Source organism: Rhinatrema bivittatum, chromosome 3 (genome assembly GCF_901001135.1).
Source record: "Rhinatrema bivittatum chromosome 3, aRhiBiv1.1, whole genome shotgun sequence".
In the NCBI taxonomy this organism is placed as follows: domain Eukaryota; kingdom Metazoa; phylum Chordata; class Amphibia; order Gymnophiona; family Rhinatrematidae; genus Rhinatrema; species Rhinatrema bivittatum.
In genome coordinates this window covers 385,548,229-385,567,750 of record NC_042617.1, presented here as the reverse complement: position 1 = coordinate 385,567,750, position 19,522 = coordinate 385,548,229, and positions in this window count along the sequence as shown.

Here is a 19,522-nt window from a genome sequence, read left to right as displayed (position 1 = left end):
TAAGAAGGAAAATGAAGATCAGATAATTATATGTATATATAATAACATTGTAAGAGGTGGCTATTAACGCTATTAGTAGCGTTAATAGCCACCTCTATTAATAGACGATTAATAGACTATTAATCTATTAATAGTCTATTAATCTTTTAATATTAATAGTCTTTTAATATTAATAGTCTATTAATATTAATAGACTATTAATATATTAATATTAATATTAATATTAATAGACTATTAATCTTTTAATAGATTAATAGCGTTAATAGACGATTACCGGCGTCTAACCCCTTGTTGATAATAGTTTGTGCAACTTCCTGGTATTGTGTAGGCAGGGATGGCACAAACTTCTCTATTTGTTTCCTGATGTTCCTCTGGTACTGGGTCATGATTAGGTGGTATGCTGAAATTCTAGAGTTCAGCATTGCTCCTTGGAATACCTTGCAGCCCAGTTGATCCAGGAATCTGTTGTCTTTACCTGGAGGTGTTGATGAATGGGCCCTTGTTCTTCTGGACTTCTGCGCCGATTCTACAACCATGGAGTGGTGGAGGAGTTGTGTTTTTTGATATCCTGGTATGGACTGTACAAGATAAGTTGTATCCACCCTTTTATTCACCGCAGGAACTGTGCAGGGATGCTCCCAGAGATGTTGCTGTAGTTGCAAGAGGACATCATGGATAGGAATTGCAACTTTGTGTTTAGGGGGGTCTACAAATTGGAGTACTTCCAAAGTTTGTTGTCTGGCGTCCTGTTCCACTTGTAGTTTGAAAGGGATGGAATCTGCCATCTCCTGTGCAAAAATTGGAAAAGAAAAATCCTCTGGAGGTGATTGTTTCCTGGCATGAGGTGGTGACGGATCAGACATAAATGCCTCTGATGAGGCATCTGAATCAGTGTCAGACCAAGTATCATAGTCTGTCGGTTGATGATGAGTAGGTGTAGTCCTATGAGTAGGCGGTACACCAGAGGGTCCTGATAAAGGGTCATCAGGTGGAATATCCTCTACCTCCTCTTCTACAGGGTTAGATGGCACGGAGGCTAGCAATTCGTGGTATCTCTTGGTAAAGATACCATGCAGTGCTGATTCTCCAGAACTTGGAACCTCAGAAACTGTTGGATGTTTAGTCATCGAAGGTTTTAACTTAGTTGATGTCTTTTGTCTTGATGCCGATGCTGTCTTAGCCGGAGGTAAGGTGGGTGCCGTAGTGTACACGGATATCGGCTGTGGAATCGATGGAACGGTCAATATCAATGTAGAGAGAAATGAAAACATCGATATGGGAGTAGTAATCGAAGCTATCGGTGGTTCTGAAGGGCTTGGTATCGATGGAACTTCCGACATCGAGAGAGGCATCGATGAGGATGGTAATGGTACCGATGACATAGTCGTCGAAGACGGCATCAGCATCGGGGTGGTTTCCGGCATCGGTATTATCGTTGGCATCGGCTGGATCGCTGGCATCGGCTTGACTGCCGGCATCGGTGGAATCGTCGGCATCAGCGTGACTGCCGGCATCGGTGTGATCGCCGGCATCAGCGATGTCGCTGGAAGTTGTGCCTGCAAGGCTTCCATCACCATTTGCTTGATGAGAACGGCTAAGTCTTGCGTAGTCGGTGGTAATTGCGATGTCGATGTGGGCGTCGATATCGATGGTGTAGACAATGGCACCGCGGGCGCGGAGGTTAGCGGAACATCACTAGGTTTATGCCGCTTTGCAGTCAATTCTCCCGGGGGGGGGGGTGGGGAACGACGGGGACGCCGAGGTCGACGATGCCGGTGTTTATGCTCAGGCCTTGATTCCGAGACTGACCTGGTCGATGATGTCGACGGGGCTGGCAATGAAGCGTCTCCAGATCCTTTGAGGTGCCATTTTTAAGAAGGAGTTTCTTTGTGATTCCTGTTGGAGATGACTTCGTCGAAGTAGACGGTGAGGGAACTAGCTGGAGATGGAAAAGATGTGTCATCTTTTCCTGCCGGAGTTTCCTACCTTTCGGGGTCATCTCGTGGTATTGTGGGCATGATGAAATATCATGCTTTTCTTCTAAACAGATCACCCATTCAAGATGTGGATCTGTTATTGACATGGTCCGATTACAGACCGGGCATTTTTTGAAGTCCGAGGCCATGTCACTATTGACAGCCGTCGATGGAAAATTCTGTGAAAAAAAGAATCAATGAAAAGTGAAAATCGCTATTAGTTTTGTCACCGTCCAGTGACAAATGTGAAGTGAGACCCAAAATGGGGAAAATATGAGAAAATTAAGTGACTTTTTAAGTCAAATTGTGAGTAAACTTACAGGGCTCCTGTCACCGCAGGAGCACCGCAGGAGCAGCATGGAAAAGCGAAGACTGGAGTGAGACCCCTGTGGCAGAGAATATCATGGCATGCCGGGCATGCTCAGTAGCCTCAGGCTGCCAGTCAAAAGTTTCTAGAAACTTTTACAGAAGTTTTTCCCGCGACAGGGCTCAGTCAGTGATGTCACCCATATGTGAGGACTAGCATCCTGCTTTTCCTGGGATAACAGCTTCTAGGAAAAGTAAAAAGTCATGGGATAGGTGGCGATGTCCTTTCGTGGATTACAAACTAGTTAAAAGACAGGAAACAGAGAGTAGGAGTAAATGGACAATTTTCTCAGTGGAGGGGATCGGCCTCAGGGATCTGTACTGGGACCCGTACTTTTCAATATAATTATAAATGATCTGGAAAGGAGTAAGGTAATCAGATTTGCAGATGATACACAATTATTCAGAGTAGTTAAATCACAAGCAGATTGTGATAAATTGCAGGATGACTTGTGAGACTAGAAAATTAGGCATCCAAATGACAAATGAAATTTAATGTGGATAAGTGCAAGGTGATTCATATAGGGAAAAATAACCCATTCTAGAGTTACACAATGTTAGGTTCCATATTAGGAGCTACCACCCAGGAAAGGGATCTAGGCATCACAGTGGATAATATACTGAAATTGTTGGCTCATTGTGCTGCGGAAGTCAAAAAAGCAAACAGAATGTTAGGAATTATTAGGAAGGGAATGGTGAATAAAATGGAAAATGTCATAATGCCTCTGTATCGCTCCTTGGTGAAACCACACCCTGAATACTGTGTCCAATTCTAGTCACCACATCTCCAAAAAGATATAGTTGTGATGGAGAAGCTACAGAGAAGGGCGTCCAAAATGATAAGGGAAATGAAACAGCTCCCTTATGAGGAAAGACTGAAGAGATTAGGACCAGCTTGGAGAAGAGACATCGGAGGGGGGATATGATAGAGGTGTATAAAATCATGAGATGTCTAGAATGGGGTAAATGCGAATCAGTTGTTTACTCTTTCGGGTAATAGAAGAACTAGGAATTTGTTGCCAGGGGATGTGGTTAGTGCAGTTAGGGTAGCTGGGTTTAAAAAGGTTTTGGATAAGTTTTTGAAGGAGACGTCCATTATCTTCTATTAATCAATTTGACTTAGAAAATAGCCACTGCTATTACTGGCATCAGTAATGGGCTAGACTTAGGTCTGGATGTTCTAAAATCGCAGGCCTTAGTGAATCGCGCATTACTGGGGTGCGGGGAGGGGGGCGAAGCGGGGGTGGGCCTGCGAAAGCCGGCAGCGATCACACCACCGCGGTGCTATTGCTACCGGCTTTCATAAACCAATAGCGCTACCGTGAAAGGTGGAGCTATTGGGCACGCTACTGGTGGCAATAAGGGGCCTTACCTTTTCGCCGTCAGTGATGTCTTCACGGCGTCCGCCCTGGTGCCGCCCTGTCTCCTCCCATTCCGGTGCCAACTCCGCCCCGATCTAGCTATCACACGCAAAAAGTCCCTTTTCATGTGCGAAAGCTATAGAAAATGACCCCCTTAGTTTTGGGTACTTGCCAGATACTTATAGCCTGGATTGGCCACTGTTGGAATCAGGATGCTGGGCTTGATGGACCCTTGGTCTGATCCAGTATGGCAATTTTTTATGTTCTTATGTTCTTATGAAGAAGTGAAAGGAAAATTGAGAATCAACTGGAGTCTATGGCATGGCAGGAATGAAACTGAATAGACTAGATGGCTTTACGACTCTTATCTAAAATCATATTCTGTGTTTCTATGTTCTATTTATTTCTCTCTTATTCACCCTTCAATGGCTAAAAAGATTTTGGGGGATTTGAGCTCTCAGTGCTTTAATCACTTTACAAGCTGCTTCTCAATTAATTTTAAATAAAACTGTGACGTCCTTAAGTCAACCCTAGCAAAGCTTGGAAATGCGCATATTTTAGTGTTCTTTTTGACAGCAAATAATTGATTTGTTATTTGTAAGTATACTATTTGTCATTTCAACATTCTGCTCTTCCTGACAGGCTGATGTTCTTGGCAGTAATTTTGAAACATTCCTTGTGGTTAACCTGAATATCTTCTATTTTGTCATGGAGCTTCAGAGAATTACATCATGTATATTGAAAAAAAAGTTGCCAGAATTGTCAGAAATATTGCTGCTATGTTTAGTAAACTCAAATGTGCTGGAAATGTGGTTAAATAAGATAATAGCATTCAAAGAGTATGGGCTACTTATAAGGATCAGTGTGGAACTTTTGTTCTACCCTTAAATTTAGTTTCTAAGAACAAAAAGTCCTACAGCACTTTTAAATATAAGATTTTGTTTGCACAGCTTTTTATATGGTGATTATTTTCTCTTTAAGACATTGCAGGGAACTAAAAACTTGGGCAAAAAATATTCTCTGCTATCAGGGTAATTTTCAAATGAAAATATATAAGTACATGTAACATACTAATGTAGCAGCTTTCAAAAGACAATTTCCCCAAGTTAAGTGCTCTTAATGCAATTGCTAAACTCAAATTACCCTTCCCTGGCTTAGTTGGCCCCTATTCTGTGTCTCTCAGCTCTCACACACCATTCAAAATACACATGCACACTCTCACAGACACATGCACAGGTACCCACACATTCCTAGAATCCCTACCCCTTATACCCTCCATACACATACAGCCACAACCCCCATATTAGGATTTCACCTGTTATATAGCCTTATCCTACCTTCATGACACCTCCCCACCAGCAGAGGCCCTCAGTATGCATCATCACTAGTCTTGTCCAGTTCCTCCTCACTGTCCTTGCCACACCCAAGTTTCAGCCCTATGTAAACCAGCCTCATCTATTTCTACTTGTCTTCTCATGTTGTCACTTCTGGCTCCATGACCTGACCTTTTGTTCTTGTCTTGCCTTGTGACCTTAGGCCTTCGCCTTGCCTTGTGGTCTATGGGCCTTCTGTCTTACCTTGTCTTGAGGTCCTCGGGCTTATCTTGCCTTGTTCTGTGTCTTGAGGCCTTTGGCCTATTCTCCCTTGTATCCTACCTTGGGCCTTCAGGCCTATTCTGTCTGTTCCAAGCCTTGCTGCCTTCGAGCTTCTGTGTTCTTTGTTTCTCTTGTCTGCCTTTAAGTCCTGCCTTAGTCTGCCTTGTTATTCTTGTCCTGTCTGTTCCAGTCACCAGTCTTGCTTGTACCAGAGTGCTGTCTTTGCCTTTTCTCACCCTTGTCTTTCTAGTTCCAGGTCCTGTTTAGTATCCAGCCTTGCCTTGTCCTGCCCGCCTTGTCCTGCCCTCCAAGCCTGCCAGCCTTTTTTCCAGTCAGCCTTTGTCCAAGTCTTGTCTCTAGCCTGCTGTTGTCCAAGCCTTACCTGTGTGCACTCACCACTATAAGGTACTGCTGCTGCAGAGACCTATTGGCCCCAGAACCCAAGGGCTCAACCTGTGCATGTATAATGACCCCTAAGTTCGTATTTCACCGATATCGTCGGATGTTGGAAAACCATGATATTCATACTGTGAACACATGCAATACAGTCCCCACAGGGAAATTGACCTGCAGGTTGATTATTGTTAATATCAGGGATGATCAAATCTGAAAAAATCAAATGATCTCTGAGAGATATCCTTTTCTGAATGGCAAAAATGGGAAGTTCATTGAACTCAGAATAGGTGGATAACATGTGCCAATGTTTTCGTATGATGTATTTAATTTTTGCAGTATGACTTGAATATGGAATGATACATACTGGTCTGTTCATGCTGGACTTAACAACATAAGAACATGCCATACTGGGTCAGACCAAGGGTCCATCAAGCCCAGCATTCTGTTTCCAACAGTGGCCAATCCAGGCCATAAGAACCTGGCAAGTACACAAAAACTAAGTTTGTTCCATGTTACTGTTGCAGGTAATAGCAGTGGCTATTTTCTAAGTCAACTTAATTAATAGCAGGTAATGGACTTCTCCTCCAAGAACCTATCCAATCCCTTTTTAAACACAGCTACACTAACTGCACTAATCACATCAACACTAACTGCACTAACCACATCTTATTACCTGTGAGAAGAAGATTTTCATGGTTAGCATAAAGAGCCCTCTTGTACGCTTTTCATATGATTTTATGGGAATATCCTCTTTTTTGGAAATGTGTAGAAAGTTCTCGAGCACGTGATTTGTATTCCTCCTTGGTTGTACACAAGCATCTTAAACATAAGAATTGACTGACAGGTATATTATTTTTTAATTGATATGGGTGAAAGCTGTTGGCATGAAGAATTGTATTCCTATCAGTATGTTTCCTATAAATAGTGGTGAATCCCAGAAGTTGATGTAAAGGACATCTACACAGAGGAAGAGAGTATACAATCCAAGTGTGACGTCCCCAGCTAAAGCACTGATTGTACAAAGAACAGCATACAACTTGATTGGATATTTATTTGAGTTACATATCAATAAAGTTATTTGAACACCTAATCTGTGTCCTGCCTGTCTCTCCCAACCACAGCACATCATCACAGCATTTAACAGAGTGCTTACACTTAAGGAAAATACACACCATTGCCCGGGCCAAGAAGGTCTGTCTTCACCCCCAGAGAAAAGACTCAAGCCCCGTGGGATGAAGAGGAGGAGGAAGAGAAATAGTGAAGATAGCCACAGATATAAAACTCTTTCGTGTGCCCTTGGGACAGTGACAATCCAAAGAAAAGGGTTACATGTGTATTGCTGAAATGCTTTGTTTGTACTGAGTAAACTTCATTTTTATTTTGGAACACAATGCTTGGTGTGAGGACCAATTTTTTCTGAGTGTAATCCCCTGGACTGTGCAGGTTATCTCCAAAGGTTACTGCAGTGGCCCCTAAAGTTATGGAGGATGGGACAGGAAATCAGGAAATGCTGAGATGCCCCCTCCCCCCCACACTAAGACCAATGATGCTGATGATCTCCCTGACATTACAATGGTTCATACAGATTTTTATTTATTTATTTAGAACTTTTCTATACCGACTTTCCAATAACAGAATTACTGATCAATTCGGTTTACATTCTGAACAATAACAGTGACAAGTAAATGTCTTACAAGGAACAGGTAGAAGTAACTTGGAAATAAATATATGGGGTTAATAACATAAAAGTACAAAAAAGTACATGATACAGAGCCTAATGTAGGCAGAGGTAGTAAATCATAGACAAAGGGCTGGGTATTGAATTTTGGACTGCCAAGGAGTTGAAGTTGGTTTGAAGAATTCTTTGGGGTATTCTTTGGGGAGTTCAACGAAGTTCTGGAGCTGACCTGAATAGTTCTCTTGTAGGTTGTTTAAAAAAATAAAAATAAAAATAAAATAAAATAAAAGGGGTCCTTGGCAGTGATAATTCAGCAGGCTGATGTTATGGAAAAGCTTGGTTGAAGAGCCAAGTCTTAAGTCTTTTTTTGAAAATAATGGGGCATTGCACTGATTTGAGTTCTGGCGGGAGAGTGTTCCAGATTTTGGGACCCGCTGAGGAGAATGCTCTTTTACTTAACGCTGATTTCATCGGTGGAACCTGGAGGTTGTTTCTGTAGGCTTGTCTCACTGCAATGTCAGAGGATCACATTCAGCTGGAGCCAGAAATGGCTTTGTCACATGGTGAATGCATTGTGGAAACAGTGGAATAATCAGTGCAATACCAAATCACTGGAAACCGAGCTAAATAAGTTAATGGATGACATTTAAAATAACTTAGAGTATCTTGGCTTGCTGGAACGATATTATTCGCTGAGTGAATGTTAACGAATGGAAAGGTTTTCTCTGAAATGTATATTGTGTATATTCTGTTTTATGTCCCCTTTAATTGGAAATAGAAGAGTGCTCACTAGAAGGAATGAATCTGAGGTCATTATAAACCCATGCTCAGGGTTTTGTCAGGAGTTGGAGATTCAGGGTTGCCACCAGGAGCCTCGGGTGCCTGGAGTGCCTCTCCACAGGGAGAGGACTCTTGGGGGACTTCCCCCACTCAAGGGAAAAGGCCCAGGGCTGGAGGAGTGTTTCTTCTCAAGAAGAAGCTGCTAAGAGACCAGGACTTGGTTCTCCAAGAGAGAAGAAGTGAGTTGGGGCTCCGCAGTCTGGGAGAATCATAGTGTAGTTGTCCGATGGGGCTAAAGCTGGGGCAATGGGGGGATTCCTTGCTGCTGCCTGATGGAGTGCTCCTGTGATATCTTGGAAGGATATGAGGAGCTCCTAGGTGGTAAGAAGAGTTAATCTGTACCTAGGAGATAATTACTGATGTGGATATGCTTGAAGAAATTGAGGGAAGGCTGTGATGTAATCTATACTATGGGTGAGAGGGGGAGAAGTACATTAAGTAATTTTTCCTTACTAACTTCCTAATGCAGAGTTTGGTAGGAAGAAATCATTTGATGTTTTGCTGTTGCTGATGCTGTTACAAACATGCTGTGTGGCCCTGTGAATCCTGATCAGATCAAATGTCTTTTAACATTTTTGTACACTCTGATTGCTGGAACCCCAGAAATACAAGTTCTGTTTGTTGAAGATACCTTTGGTGTGAGCCCTTCTTTTATGTTAAGATGTGAGTTCAATGGGGTGGGTATCAGAGCAGAAGGGAGTATGGAATAATCAGAGGGGATCATAAAGGGGATAGAAGTATTTTGTCAAAGCTTTCCCTATCCAAGGGGCAGATGAAAAATGGTGTGTTCAGCACACTGTTTAACCCTCAGTTATACATACATCTTTAATGCATAAATTCTACTGCCGATGCAGCAAGGAGTTTTGCACACAAAAATAGTGCATGCAACATTGTGGGGTAGATTTTCAAAGGGTTGCGTGCGTAAGATACGTGCACAACCCCCGAAACCTCCCCCTGCCTCCCCCTGAGTGCGCTGAGCCTATCTTGCATAGGCTCGGTGGCGCACGCAAGCCCCGGGACGCGCGTATGTCCCAGGGCTTTCAAAAAGGGGTGGGGGGTGGGTTAGGTAGGGGAAGGAAGGGGAAGGTGTGGGGGATGGAAGGAAAGTTTCCTCCGAGGCCTCTCCGATTTCGGAGGGGCCCCGGAGGGAATGGAGGCAGGCTGAGCAGCTCGGCACGCACAAGTTGCACAATTGTGCATCCCTTTGTGCGCGCCGACCCTGGATTTTAGAACATGTACGCTGCTGCGCACGCATGTTATAAAGTTGGGTGTAGATTTTTTCGTGCCGGGTTGTGCGAACAAATCTGCGCTCGCTCGCAGGTTTTAAAATCTGCCCCTGTGTGTTTAAGTCAGCGCCCTCGCATGGGAATTCCATCCTAATGATGGCATTAGGTATAACTCTTCAGTGCAGAGAAGTGCTCTGGTTTATCTTCTGTTATTTCTTAGCGCTGGAAACTTAACTCCTAGTCTGAGGTGGAATAAAGTTTCCAGAACTAGTGCCAGTCTATGGATAAAGGCCAGCGTTCCAATACCAGGATATGAAGCTGGGATTTTATGCATAGAAAACATGCTTTGCTCACAAAAGTATGTTTTCCATGCATAAAATATTATTTACATGTACAAAAAATGCTTTCTACACCTAGAATATATTTGGGCACATGAATCAGATTAAACATTTTGCGCAGAAAGCATTTTTGTGTGCATTATTCTTATTTTATGTGTGAACAATGTGACTTGTGTGCATAAACCATGTTCTTGGCGCATAAACTTTTTTTTTCTGTGTACAGGGATGGTAACTTTCAAAGTGCCAATTGAAGAACATCAGGAACATGAAGACATCAGAAGACATGGATGAAGGCCCTCAGGAACCTGAAGACATCTGGAGGCACGGACGAAGGGCATCAGGAACATGAAGACAACTGGAGGCATGAACAAAGGACATCAGGAACATGAAGATGAAGTCGTCAAAGCAGGAGAAGACCACGGAGGACCTGGACCGAAGAGAAGACATAGATGACTGTGGAACACGATCCAAAGGCCAGGAGTGACTGAAGAGGAACCCCTTTTATAGGGCTAAAGCAGGAAGTTGTCATCAGATGGAGCCTGGGGCATATCCGGCCGCGGGCCCTTTAAATGCAGAGAAGAGGTGCGTGCCGGTGCCTAAGAGGAGGAAGCAGGAAGATGAAGCACCTTGGACAGCAGCGTTCTCCTGCTTGCTGACACAAATGCAGGGAAAGGCAGACTGGCTGCAGGCACCAGAAGGGACAACCTCCCTATCGGTCGAAGACCCCGGCAGCAGCGAGGACAGCTCCCTGCCGTCTGAGGACCCCAGGAGAAGCGTCGGTGGCACGAGTGGCTGCAAGAGGGTCCCGGCATCGGAAGCAGTGGCACTAGGATGTGAAGAGCAGTAAAGTTCATGGCTCCCTTGCCGCAAGGCAGGAGATCCCGGCGGCAGCTCCTACCGCTTACAGAAGAATCGGCAGCAACTTGAACTGAGGTGAGAGGCCTGCTCATGAAGAGTAGCTCCGCGGGCAGGAATTGTAACAATCAGACCACTCCCACATATTATATGCACTGTTTCTTTGCTGAATACTCTGTACATTTTCCAGAAGAAGTTCAGTTTCTGGGATACAATGTCTGTTTAGTTTGCTAAATCTCTGAAGAAGGGTACAGCTATTCTGGACTGGCTTCAATTGGAGATTTGAAAGTTTCCAGTTTGAATCCAGTTGTTTTTGTAGAGGATGTCAGGACAGGTGAATTTCTATCTGCTGTCCTATTTGTTTGTGCTTTATTCCAGGTTATGCTGTTGCCAGACTTTTAGTTGGCACTATGGGAGTCAACTGAAGGTGTTTCTTGGAAGTCCAATCTCAGTTTCCTTTTTCATCATTTTATTTTATTTATTTAAAATAATTTATATCCCATGCCCTTCAAGGTTTGGGGCAGGTTAGGGAAATAACAATAGTATGTGAATGTAGTCTACTTTGAAGTGCTAAAAAGCAGACTAAATAAATAAATAAATGCTGTTCATGCCAGATTGTGGTTTTTAAACACATTATTCTTGTAGATAGACAGATAACACTTTGTGACATTTGAGAACTATGAACAATTTTCTCAAAGCCAGCACTTTGGATTTATCCTTGATCCTCATTTGATGCCAGCAAGTTTTTGTCCAGATTTATTATATGTTGCTATAAGGATCTGCTCTTCCATGGACTATTGGGTCCTGCTTCTTCTTCCTGCTCTGTGGCTCTGTGTTCTGGAGGTTATTCTTCCACGGAAGGTTGATGCAACAGAAGGTGCAGACTTAAATTTTAATTAGCATCACCAAATTATCCCTTCTCCACCAACTAGTAATGTACTGTATATCCATAAAATGCACTTTGAAAGAAATGGTATGTTGCCTCACTGAGCAGACATGAAAGTCTCTGCTCTGAAAACCCAATTGAACCCTTCTTTCTGAGACCAAATGCCTTGTATGACTTGAGTTTCCTTATTCATGTGGACTGAATGATAGACAATTTAATGTCATTAATAGATTTATCCCAATTGTCCTGACCTGGATTTTTTTTTTTTGCTTCCTGCTAGTTCAGTTCTGCTTAAGCTCCACCAAGGTTTTGCGGATACACTACCAAGCTACCAGGAGTTCAATGGTTCGTCTTCCAAACCGGCAGACTAAGCAAACAAGGCAGCCATTTCTTAATAAATCTGTTTAGTTCAGTCTCCAGCCTCAGTCCTGATTTCTGAAACACACTGGGACACTACAATAAAGAGGAGGGTTAAGACTAGAATTTTCCTTTCCAAAAATACTCCCATGTCTTGGCTGCTGGACGTTGGTCCCCCCAGAATCTTTTCTGGTGACACTGCTCAGTGGCATTGGGGAACTTACTTGATTTTCCTCCTACAAAAGAAACTAGATGATCAGCATGGAACAACCATCTAATAGGCAGATTTTAAAAGCCTTATGCATGCCAAAACTGGGAGATATGCACACAAGTTGGGCCAGCATGCACCATTCAGAATTTATAAGTTGCCCACGTATGTGCGTATCTCCCGCTAAGTGAATAAGCCAAAAGTTTTATAAAAGGGGTTGGGAGTGGATATGGTCTGGGTGGGCATGGGCGAGTTGGGAGAAGGACAACAGGCATGAACATGGATCCCCGGTGCGTAACTTTACTACCGCTAAGGATGATGTGTAAGTAAAAAAGCAAAAAGAAATCTAAAAGGGGTGGAAGGGGGCGTGTCCGGGGGCGTGTCTGGGGGACAGGGGTGGTCCAGGGCGGGTCCAGGGGCATGGCGACGGTTCGGGAGCGGGCCAGGAGGGCGGTCCCGAGTCCCCTGGCACTGCGGCCTGTGCCGGGGGATGCCGAGGCGGCGCGCGCAAGTTACGCCTGCTTCAAGAAGGCGTAACTTGCACAACAAAGGTGGGGGGATTTAGGTAGGGCTGGGGGGTGGGGTAGATAGGGGAAGGTGGGGGGACATGAAAGGAAAGTTCCCTCTGAGGCCGCTCCGATTTTGGAACAAAAGTATGCGTGCGCGTACTTATTTAAGATCTACCTCAGCGTGCATATATGAGCATATGTTATTAAATAGCGGGAGATACACACATACGTGCTACAATCCAAGAAAGAGATCTAGGTGTCATAGTGGATAACACATTGAAATCGTCGGTACAGTGTGCTGCGGCAGTCAAAAAAGCAGTCAAAAAAGCAAACAGAATGTTGGGAATTATTAGAAAGGGAATGGTGAATAAAACGGAAAATGTCATAATGCCTCTGTATCGCTCCATGGTGAGACCGCACCTTGAATACTGTGTACAATTCTGGTCGCCGCATCTCAAAAAAGATATAATTGCGATGGAGAAGGTACAGAGAAGGGCTACCAAAATGATAAGGGGAATGGAACAACTCTCCTATGAGGAAAGACTAAAGAGGTTAGGACTTTTCAGCTTGGAGAAGAGACGACTGAGGGGGGATATGATAGAGGTGTTTGAAATCATGAGAGGTCTAGAACGGGTAGATGTGAATCGGTTATTTACTCTTTCGGATAGTAGAAAGACTAGGGGGCACTCCATGAAGTTAGCATGGGGCACATTTAAAACTAATCAGAGAAAGTTCTTTTTTACTCAACGCACAATTAGACTCTGGAATTTGTTGCCGGAGGATGTGGTTAGTGCAGTTAATATAGCTGTGTTTAAAAAAGGATTGGATAAGTTCTTTGAGGAGAAGTCCATTACCTGCTACTAAGTTCACTTAGAGAATAGCCACTGCCATTAGCAATGGTTACATAGAATAGACTTAGTTTTTGGGTACTTGCCAGGTTCTTATGGCCTGGATTGGCCACTGTTGGAAACAGGATGCTGGGCTTGATGGACCCTTGGTCTGACCCAGTATGGCATTTTCTTATGTTCTTATGTTCTTATGTGTCTTTGGCACGAGCCGGTCAACGCACGTACATGTGCGCTTGCGTAGTTGTTTCAAAGTATTTGTCCCTGGTTGTAAGACAAGCATCCATGGAAAAGTCTTCAGTGACTGGTTTTCCCCCCTTGGTTTTGCTGGTTTTAAAGTTTCTGTGGTTGGACCATAGGATGGGTCTAGAGAGCCATCAACTAGAGATGTGAATCGTGTCCTCGATCGTCTTAACGATCGATTTCGGCTGGGAGGGGGAGGGAATCGTATTGTTGCCGTTTGGGGGGGTAAAATATTGTGAAAAATCGTGAAAAATCGTAAAAAATCGAAAAAATGTAAAATCGCAAAACCGGCACATTAAAACCCCCTAAAACCCACCCCCGACCCTTTAAATTAAATCCCCCACCCTCCCGAACCCCCCCCCCCCAAATGACTTAAATAACCTGCGGGTCCAGCGGCGGTCCGGAACGGCAGCGGTCCGGAACGGGCTCCTGCTACTGAATCTTGTTGTCTTCGGCCGGCGCCATTTTCCAAAATGGCGCCGAAAAATGGCGGCGGCCATAGACGAACACGATTGGACGGCAGGAGGTCCTTCCGGACCCCCACTGGACTTTTGGCAAGTCTTGTGGGGGTCAGGAGGCCCCCCCCAAGCTGGCCAAAAGTTCCTGGAGGTCCAGCGGGGGTCAGGGAGCGATTTCCCGCCGCGAATCATTTTCGTACGGAAAATGGCGCCGGCAGGAGATCGACTGCAGGAGGTCGTTCAGCGAGGCGCCGGAACCCTCGCTGAACGACCTCCTGCAGTCGATCTCCTGCCGGCACCATTTTCCGTACAGAAAATGGCGCCGGCCATACGCGTATGGCCGGCGCCATTTTCCGTACGAAAACGATTCGTGGCGGGAAATCGCTCCCTGACCCCCGCTGGACCTCCAGGAACTTTTGGCCAGCTTGGGGGGGGCCTCCTGACCCCCACAAGACTTGCCAAAAGTCCAGCGGGGGTCCGGAAGGACCTCCTGCCGTCCAATCGTGTTCGTCTATGGCCGCCGCCATTTTTCGGCGCCATTTTGGAAAATGGCGCCGGCCAAAGACAACAAGATTCAGTAGCAGGAGCACGTTCCGGACCGCTGCCGTTCCGGACCGCCGCTGGACCCGCAGGTTATTTAAGTCATTTGGGGGGGGGGTTCGGGAGGGTGGGGGATTTAATTTAAAGGGTCGGGGGTGGGTTTTAGGGGGTTTTAGTGTGCCGGCTCACGATTCTAACGATTTATAACGATAAATCGTTAGAATCTCTATTGTATTGTGTTCCATAACGGTTTAAGACGATATTAAAATTATCGGACGATAATTTTAATCGTCCTAAAACGATTCACATCCCTACCATCAACTATTCTTGAGAAACAGCAATCCTGATGCAGTGAATGGGTAGCTGTGGTAGGATTTCTAACTGCTATAACCCTTGAAGTTGCACTTTTGTTGACATTATTGCAGCTGCCACAGAGGATTACCCTGGCAGTTTTATTCAGAATTATCATTTGAAACTGCTGTTACTACAAGAATAGTTACTATTCAAAACTCAGTTGCTAATTTGGAAATTCAATTTGTTGTGTATGAAAGTTCCTTAGTATAGAGATATGCAGATGCAAAAATGTTGTTTTGGTTTGTTTATTTTTTCACAGGTCACGACTATTTGTTTGGTTCATTTCAGGTGAAAATAAAAACTTTTCATGTATTCTGTTTGTCCATTCATTTCCAATTAAAGTCAATGGGGGGAAACAATGCAGCCGATTTTGGAGCCCAACATTGGGGTTTTAGAATCATTTCTAAAGAAACTTATAGGTAGAAATCATCAGAAGAGTGAAGAGTACTGTAATGCACCAACACAGAGTCAACAAGGCCCCAAAAATGGCATGAAAAGCCCAAGACACCGTAAAGGGAGAAATGGTACCAGTGGTGGCAGGAGTTCTCCAAAGCACTGCGAAAGGTAGCAGCAAGAATACCCCAATGCTCCAAGAGGTGGGCAAAGTGCAGCAACAACAGTGACATGAACCACCCCCAAGACAACATGGGAAGGGCAAATCAGCACTAAGTGTGGCATGAACAATGCAAAGCAACATAAAGGGGGAATTAAGCATAACAAGTGGCATAAATCCTTGCACAGCAGTGATAGAGGATCAAAGCATTAGAAAGACTGGCATAAAGCTCCATGAGAGGTGAAAAACAGCCACCAACACCTTAAGCATCCATTTTAATTTCCTTTTGCTTGAGCCAGCCCTCTCTCCTGCTTTTCTGTAGCTAAAAAAAGATCTCTTTTAAGCTTAGGGGCAAGATTCTCTTTTTTCTTACTGCTTCTGATAGGTTGGACTGGCTCTGCAGGAATACCCAATCCCAATCCCGCACCATTTTTAAAGATGGCGCCGGCCATCCAGTGCTTCCTCCATGTGACAGGGGCTGGCCAATGGCACAGATACCCTGTCACATGGTAAGGGAAAAGGCCATCGGCGCCATTTTTATTAGTGGCAGCCGACGGCCCGAGAGCGGGAGATCGCTCCCGGGACCCCCACTGGACCACCAGGTACCTGTAAAATGTTTTTTGGGGGGGGGGGTTGGGAGGGTGGGGGAAGCTAAGGGATTAGTTTTAAAGGGTCAGAGTGGGTTTTTTGTTTATCGGCTCGGGCGCAGCTGATAAACAAAACCGCGATCGGGCCGGACGAAAAAAAAAACCACAATGTGAATCGGAACCGGAATCCGAACCAATTCCGGTTCTGATTCACATCTCTAATAATCATTGGTCCTGAAAATATTTTCAACTTATTGTTCATTGCATTTAAAAAGAAGCACTGACATTAATGACACTTATCTTATTGTATGAAATCAGTAGTCCATATCTTTTAGCCGTAAATCGCCAAAGCCCAGCCGAACATGAGTCGTGTTTCATTTTCATCTTCATCAGGGACAATTTTATACAGGCAAACAAATGGCTCAAAACTCTAAGACTCACATAGTTTGAGAAAAAGAAGTGAATCCCTCTTCATGACTTGACATGCTTCATGAAGTGGATAAAACATATTAACAATTCAATGGCATATATTGTAGCAATTTTCAAAAGCCCACTTACACAAGTAAAATACATTTACACACATGAAGTCCAGTTTTAGGTGTGTAAATGCTTTTGGAAATCAGATCCTATGTTATCAGGAATATTCAGCTGAATCCCTGAATATAGTTATCTGATTACTTTAAACCTAGCTATCTATGAATATTGCCAGTTAGGTTTAAAGGTTTTGGGCATATGTACCTGGATAACTTTAGGATTAACCAGTATATTGAAAAGAATATATCTGGTAAAGTGCCAAGAAAATTAAAAAAAAACAAAAAAACAAGGTCCAGGCTGGAGGCCAGGGCTCCCTTCCTCCTCCAAGTGGTATTGAAATTTGTACCAGAGGGTCCCTGCCCCCTACCCCTAAAACAAAGAAATTATGTTGCAGTCAGAAAGGCCGAAGTAGGTAGGCTAGCTCCCCTCCACCGGCTACAAGTGTTAGCTATTGAGGCAACAAGTGATGCAGCCAGGAGCTGTATGCTTGCACCGTGACCCTGGTGGTCATTGACATTTGGAGGTGCTGTCAGCAGACGTAGGACTCGGAATGACATGAGGGGTCGAAAGAGGTGGGAGGCAGGAGGAGTGTGCTCTTTAATGATTTATGAATTGAATTGCCAGTGGGTGGGCTGTCTCGCCTACTTGGACATTTCTGGCCACAATTTAAACCCCATATTTGCACATCGAAGAACATTCTTCTTTTAAATAAGGTTGTGCCTCTGTCTAAATAAAACAAAAGAGACATACACGAAATTTGGGGTTTTTTACCGTTTCTGTCATTTTGCATGTGCTGTTTGTAAATAGCCATGTTAAAACATTTTAGGGTGCGCTGTTTCCAAATAGAACACACTAAAAATGCTCACAAGCAGTACTGACAAAGACTTAAGAACATAAGAACATAAGAACATGCCATACTGAGTCAGACCAAAGGTCCATCAAGCCCAGCATCCTGTTTCCAACTGTGGCCAATCCAGGCCATAAGAACCTGGCAAGTACACAAAAACTAAGTCTATTCCATGTTACCGTTGCTAGTAATAGCAGTGGCTAATTTCTAAGTCAACTTAATTAATAGCAGGTAATGGACTTCTTCTCCAAGAACTTATCCAATACTTTTTTAAACACAGCTATACTAACTGCACTAGCCACATCCTCTGGCAACAAATTCCAGAGTTTAATTGTGCGTCGAGTGAAAAAGAACTTTCTCCGATTAGTTTTAAATGTGCCACATGCTAACTTCATGGAGTGCCCCCTAGTCTTTCTATTATCCGAAAGTGTAAATAACCGATTCACATCTACCCGTTCTAGACCTCTCATGATTTTAAACACCTCTATCATATCCCCCTCAGCCGTCTCTTCTCCAAGCTGAAATGTCCTAACCTCTTTAGTCTTTCCTCATAGGGGAGCTGTTCCATTCCCCTTATCATTTTGGTAGCTCTTCTCTGTACCTTCTCCATCACAATTATATCTTTTTTGAGATGCGGCGACCAGAATTGTACACAGTATTCAAGGTGGGGTCTCACCATGGAGCGATACAGAGGCATTATTTATTTATTTATTTATTTATTTATTTATTTATTTAAAGCTTTTTTATACCGGCATTCATGATAAAATCATATCATGCCGGTTTACAGAAAACAGGGGAGTGATAAACATTGAACGAAAACTGGTGTTGATATGTAGCGAAGAAGTTACAATAAACAAGGGAAAATTAGAACTTGGAGAAGAAGAAGAGTAGCTGGAACGATTTAGTCAATTACAATAAATTAATTAATTACATAGTGTTCAGATTAATTACATAGTGGATGTAGTATTTTTGGAGAAAGTTATGAGAGTCCATTGTGATTGTCAGTTGTGATCAGGAAAGGCTTGCCTAAACAACCATGTCTTTAGCCTTTTTCTGAATGTTGGTAGGCAAGGCTCCTGTCTGAGGTCGGGGGGGATGGTATTCCATAATGATGGTCCAGCGGTGGAAAAGGCCCGTTCTCTGAATGTTTGATGGTGTGTAGCTTTTGTTTGTGGAATGTGTAGGGATCCTCTGTATGCTTCTCTGATTGGTCTTGATGAGGAGTATAGTCTGAGTGGTATCTGAAGATTGAGTGGGGCTTGAGAGTAGATGGTTTTATGGATGATGGTGATGGTCTTGTGGAGTATTCTGAAGTGAATTGGGAGCCAGTGTAATTTTTTGAGAATGGGGGAGATGTGATCTCTTCTTCTGGCGTTTGTTAAAATCCTAGCAGTAGCGTTTTGCAGCATCTGGAGTGGTTTTAAGGATGAGGAAGGGAGACCTAGCAAGATAGAGTTGCAGTAGTCTATCTTGGAGAAAATTATGGATTGTAGGACTGTTCTGAAGTCTTGAAAATGAAGAAGTGGTTTTATTCTTTTCAATATCTGTAATTTGTAGAAGCCGTCCTTTGTAGTGCGGTTGATGAAAGTTTTTAAATTTAAGTGATTATCAATTAAGACTCCTAGGTCCCTAGCTTGGGAGACAAAGATGTTTGGTGGTGTGTTTTGTGTGGTGTTGCTGTTTTCCGGAGAAATGAGGAGGAGTTCGGTTTTTGTTGAATTTAAAATCAGATTTAAACTGGAAAGTAGGAGGTTGATTTCTTGTCGACAGGATTCCCAGAATTTGAGGGTTTTTGTAATTGATTCTTTGATGGGGATCAATATTTGCACGTCGTCTGCATAAAGAAAATGATTTAGTTGAAGGTTAGTTAGCAGTTGGCAGAGAAGAAGTAAGTAAATGTTGAAGAGGGTAGGGGAAAGGGAGGAGCCTTGAGGAACTCCTAGTGAAGAATTGCATCGAGGAGATTCTTT